Source organism: Cenococcum geophilum (genome assembly GCF_001692895.1).
Source record: "Cenococcum geophilum 1.58 unplaced genomic scaffold K441scaffold_47, whole genome shotgun sequence".
NCBI lineage: Eukaryota > Fungi > Ascomycota > Dothideomycetes > Gloniales > Gloniaceae > Cenococcum > Cenococcum geophilum.
Genome location: NW_027137605.1, coordinates 715,721 through 721,958, shown reverse-complemented (window position 1 = coordinate 721,958; position 6,238 = coordinate 715,721).

Genomic DNA, 6,238 nt, shown 5'->3' with positions numbered 1-6,238 from the left:
GAGATATAAGTATGCAAGATACTGACTTATAACTAGTTACGGTTGGGCAGTTATAGGAAATTATTAATAGGTTAAACGAGAATAACTAAATACTTAAAAAAAGACTTAATGGGATTGGAGCAGCAAAGGTTAAGTTACCTTTAATTAAACAATTCTTAGGGGAGAGATTAAAGCTTAAAGGATTCCTAACGTAAATACATTTTAAAGTTATGCAAGAAGGGGCTAAGTTAGCTATAATAATTGATTAGATAGCCTACGCAGGACTATTCCTAATGGGTTAGGCACTTAAATAGTTTAAACTCTATTTAACGGAAATATAGATTAACGGAATAACTACTACTAATTAAGAGGTACGATTTGTGTTTTCTAGCTGGGCAGGATTTGTGGAACAATTAATATAGATATTTGGGGACCTGGAAGCAATAACTATAGTAGAAAAAAAGCTTTAGGACCTAATATAGCGAACTTTAGTAATTAAGTACACNANANAGTTTTAAACACTTANNATATAGGTNNAATGNAATAANAAGGCGCTTATNGNATAGTATAAATANGGACTTAAGGCTAAAGTCTAGGACGTAATTATTCTAATAGAAGATGCGGACACCCTAAGGGAATTAATAAATTAAGCGATTAAGATTAACAATAGGATCTTCTAAAGGGAACAGGCTAAGATAGGCTAGGATAGAGTTTTATAGTTGTATAAGACGTAGAGCACACAACAACTAAAGCTAAGTTAGAAACTATGGTATAGCGTAAAGCTAATGGACCTAAGTGGTACTAAAGAAGCCTATAAGAGATGGAGTAGGAAACTATAAAAACCTAGAGGTTAAGGATCTAGTGATTATAGGACCAAGGAGTAGAGGCTAAACCAGGGATCTTAGTAGCAGAAGACATTTGAGCGGACTTTATAGCAAAAGCAATGGTTTAAAGACGGAGCTTGTATAAATTGCGGAAAATAGGGTCATTTCGCCAGAAACTGTAGAAGTGGTTAGAGCGCCAGTATAAAGAATCGCCAATATGCCTAAAGCGGGTATACTAAGAGCTAAGTAGCTTACCGAACTGGAACAAGAAGAGGATCTAGGGATTCCTACTAGGTTCGAAGAACGACATACTAAAGGCTATTATAACGCAGTAATAAAGAGATATTTCCTTACGGATAAGCCGTACACACTTAAGCAGCTATACTAAAAGTGGTATAGGCAACGACACAATAATAAGTGGGAAGATTTCTATATGTGGTTAGACGAAAAAGTTATCTAAGACCACCTAATTACGGAAAAAGCAATAAATTATATTAAGGGAGCCTTAATTATAATATTAAAGGATCTAAAGGAGTAATTAGAGGACTAGAGAAGTAAAGGGCGTATCTTAGTACCTGCGAATAAAGTTATAACGCTTAGATTAACACAAGAAAGGTTTAAACTTAAGGACGAGGATAAGCCAAGAATTAACCTAAGACATTAAGCATATTACACACTATTATAGATAGTATGCGTGGATAATGCGTGCAATATGTATAGAGTACTAAAAGATAAAAATCGGAAGTATCTAATAAGGACGTATTAGATAACGGACGAGGCGAAGTATCAAAACGCTAAGTATATACATAGTTAGTACCTAGTAGAAGTTTAAAAACAAGGGGACTTAATACTTTAACTAAAAAGATTTCTTACGGAAGAATGCTTAAATGGACGACAATGGTAGGAATATCTAAAGAATACCTGTCTATAGTATATTAAAGATAAAAAACAAATTAAGTATTAGCCTAAGTTGGACTAAGTATAAATAGGATCTAGTAGCTAACAGTTAGGAAAAGTAGAGGCCTATAGGACTAGAGGGAGCTAGTAGTAGAGCCTTAGACCCTTAAAGGAATTTAAAGACGATACCTAAATTTAAAAGTTAATTAGTAAGATTAGTAGTTTAAAGTATTAGTAGATAGTAGAGCAACGAGGAACTATATCTTATTAGCAGCAGTTAAAAGGATAGGGCTACCACATAGGCAAAAAGAGTACTTTTACCCTTTAGTAATAATTTTAGGAGATCCGATAGCCTACGGAGGAGGCATTATTAATCTTAAAACAGGACCAGTTTAGATAACCATTAAAGGGAGACAGATTAAGATGTCTTTTGATATATTACTATTGGGAAATAATAAGGCAGTATTAGAAATGCCTTAGTTATAGGAATACAATCTAAAGACCGATTGGATTATAGGTTAGGTCGATATTAGGAATACTTAACGCTGTAAGATGCAACGATAAGCTAAGTTGGTATGGTACTAAGCAGGAGCAACCTATAAAGAAATGGAAAAAGGGCTAAGCTATATACTAAAGAGATATTATAAGTACGGTAAGAAATTATAGTTACCTAAGAGTAAAAAGCTATTAGAATATATAGTATGGGATTATAAAATAGAATTGGAACTAGGAATAAGTCTAAGGTTCTTTCTAATCTATAAGCTTACCGAAGAAGAGGGTAGAGTATTAAAAAAGTTTGTCTAAGAAAACTTATAAAAGGGATATATTAGACCATCGCAGTTATTAGCAGGATATCCAGTACTATTCGTACTAAAGAAGAATGGAAAACTTAGGCTATGCATTAACTATAGATAGTTAAACAGCATTACCAGGAAGGATAGGTATCCTTTACCCTTAATTAGCGAAATCTAAGATAGGATCGGTAATACGTAAATCTTTACGAAGATAGATCTAAGATAGGCGTACTATTAGATTAGAATTAAGAAAGGCGACAAATAGAAGGCAGCCTTTAGGTTAAAGGAAGAACTATATAAACCACTAGTTATATAATTCGGGCTTATAAATACATTAGCAACGTTTTAGAAGCGTATTAACAATATATTAAGAGAGCACTTAAATAAATTTATTATGGCATATTTTAACGATATTATTATCTACTTAATAAGTAAGGAAGAATATAGAGAACACGTTAAATGGGTTTTAAAGAGACTATAAGAAGAACAAATGCTAGTAGCAATTAAGAAATGCGAGTTCTTTACTAGGAAGACGGATTTTGTTAGATTTATTATTAAACTAGGCCAACTTAGTATAGATCTAAAAAAGATTAAGGCTATAGTGAATTGGCAAGAACTAGAGAATATAACATAGTTAAGGTTATTTTTAGGGGTTTGCAATTACTATAGAAGGTTTATAGCTTAATAGTTAAAGAACATTAAGCCACTTACGCGATTAATAAAGAAAGAAGAACTATAGGCATAGGGAGAGGAATAGTAGGAACTCTTTAAGAAGATTAAAGAGTTGTTTACCTAGGAACTAGTTTTTAAAATCTATTAACCACAGTTAGAGATAGTAGTTAAGATAGATGTATTAGACTATATACTAAAAGCGTACTTCCTATAGAAATATTAAGATAGATGGCACCTAGTGGTATACTATAGTCGGAAGATAACACTATTAGAGTTAAACTATGACATCTATAATAAGGAGTTATTAGGTATAGTTATAGTATTAAAGAAATAGAGAGCATTCTTATAAGGTATAGAGAAACTATTTATGGTTAAAACGGATTATAAGAACCTAATAGGATTTCTGATAATAAAGAAACTTAATTAAAGGTAGGTTAGATGGGCAGAGATGCTTACGGAATACTATTTTAAGATTTAGTATACTAAGGGTATAGAGAATACACAAGCAGATGCTTTAAGCAGAAAGACTAAACTATAAAATAATGATAAGCTATTAGGGGCTTTACTATAAAAGGATATAGATAGATTGATTAGGTATAATTATCCAAAGATTATAGCAACTTAAGAGAATAAGTTAGAAAAAGTCTACGAGATACTAGGAAGCTTTTAGGTATAAAGAATTCTAGAAGCATAACTAGAAGATTTACAGTTAGATATATATAAAAACTAAAAAGTAAAGTATATCCTAAGAAGTATAGCTAAGCAGTTTATAGAGAACTTCTATAAGGGACTAACTTATGGACATAACGGAGCCACGGGCTTAGTATTAAGGCTCTAGAAGAAGTACATTATTAATAGAATCTAAAGGATAGCTAGGAAGGTTACTAAGGAGTATTTAGATTGCTAAAGGAATAAACTAATAAGGTATAAGCCGTATAGAGGGCTATAACCTATTAAAATACTAGAGAGACTATGGGAGGTTATATTATAGGACTTTATTATTAAGTTACTAAAGTTAAGAAATCCTATTACCGGATAAGATTATAATATAATCTTAGTAATAGTAGATAAGCTTACAAAGTAGGGATACTTTATAGTATATACAGAAGAAATCTTAGCGGAAGATATTCCTAGAATCTATATTAAAGAAGTGTTTATAAGATATAGAGCACTAAGCAAAATTATATTGGATAGAGATTTAAGATTTATAGCAGTATTTTAGGAGGTATTCTTGGCAGAATAAGGAGTTTAAGTAGCAACTTTCACTATATATTATCTGCAGACAGACGGCTAAACGGAAAGATTAAACTAGACACTAGAATAGTATCTAAGGTATTACGTTAATTACGTATAGAATAATTGGGTATTGCTATTACCAGTTATACAGTTTGCATATAATATAATACTATAAGAAGAAATAGGTACGTTACTATTTAAGGCGAATTACGGGTATAAACTAAGAATATTATTATCGCTATATTAAGTAAAGAAGATAAATAGTATAGCTAAGTAAAGAATAAAGAGTTTAATAAATCTTTATATAGATCTTATAGAAACAGCTAAGGTGGTATAGTAGAGGATGAAAAAGTATTATAATGCTAAGAGATCTAAGGGACTAGATCTTAAGGAGGGAGACAAAGTGTAGCTACTATACAAAAATTTTAAGAGTCAACGACTAAGTAAGAAGTTAGATTATATTAAATTAGGACCTTTCGAAATTATATAGAGAATTTTATTAGTTACATTTAAGTTAAACCTACTAGCTAGGATAAAGATCTACCCTATATAGCATATTGCGATGCTAGAGCTAGTATATAGGAATATTAAGCTACTGGTTTATAAAGCAGACACGTATAGAGGATAAGAGGAAGACAAATGGTAAGTTTTAAGAATCGTTAGTTATAAGGACGTAGATAATAAAATATAGTATAAAGTAAAGTAGATATGCTATAATAAGACTACTTAGGAGCTACTAGAGAACCTAAAAAACGCTATAAAAAAGGTATAGAAGTATTAGAAGAGAAAAGGTTAGGCAATATTAATAAAGAGGAATTGTTAAAAAATAAGTTACCTAAGGGGGACCTAGGAAGAGCGACTGCCAAACTACTCGGAGTTGTTTCCTTCTCTATTAGAAGAAAGTCTGTTTTTTTATTGCTAAGTTCCTATAGACCTTATTCTATAAGCTTCTACTCCTTAAAATAAACCTTCTTACGTACTTTCTTAAGACAAATTAACTAAGTAAATACAATAAGATGAGAATTAAGAGCCCGTTGCTAAGCATTAGCAGCCTCTTTCTTAGCGTTACGCGAATAATAAAGTTCCGCCAAGGCGACGGATAGTTTATTATTAAGCTTCGCAGTAGCAAATTAAATATAAGACCCTATAACAAATTACTTAGGGAACTTAGAGACTATTAAGAGTTATAGGACGCGCATACTTAGCGTTAGAGATTAAGCGAATATCGCAAGATAATTGAATGTTTGCTTTAGTACACTCTAAATAGAAAAAGGGTTATTAAGATAAAGGATTCGCTAACGCAATATAAACCAACCCCTCTTTTGCGCAATAAGAGTATAGAGATAGTATTACTTCACTAAGCAACAGTATAGAGGAGACTGTACGCGTATAACAAAGAGTTAAAGAAAAAGAAGGTGCTTTAGGCATTATAAGTAATAATATTAACCAAATTAATTAAATAGATATTACACCTCTAGTAAACGACTTAGAGATACTAGGTATCTTTAAAGATAAAGATAAAGAGGAGGGAGATGGTATTACGAACGCTTTAAGTACAATATTACGACTACTTAGAGAAGAGTTAGAGAAAGCTAGTTAGTTAATATAAGCACGGTCTAGAATAGAACCCGTGGAACTATATAACGAGGAATAGTAAGTAGAGTTACGTAATGTGATTTATATAATCTATATAATTTACGAGATTTGTAATAGAGCAAATAAAGCAGATAAAGTAGATAGAGCAACGACTTTCTTAGGAGTACGGTTATATATTTAAGGACCCTTAGTCCCTACCTAGATAGTTCCTTCCTTATAGTAATTCTTAGAATATAATTA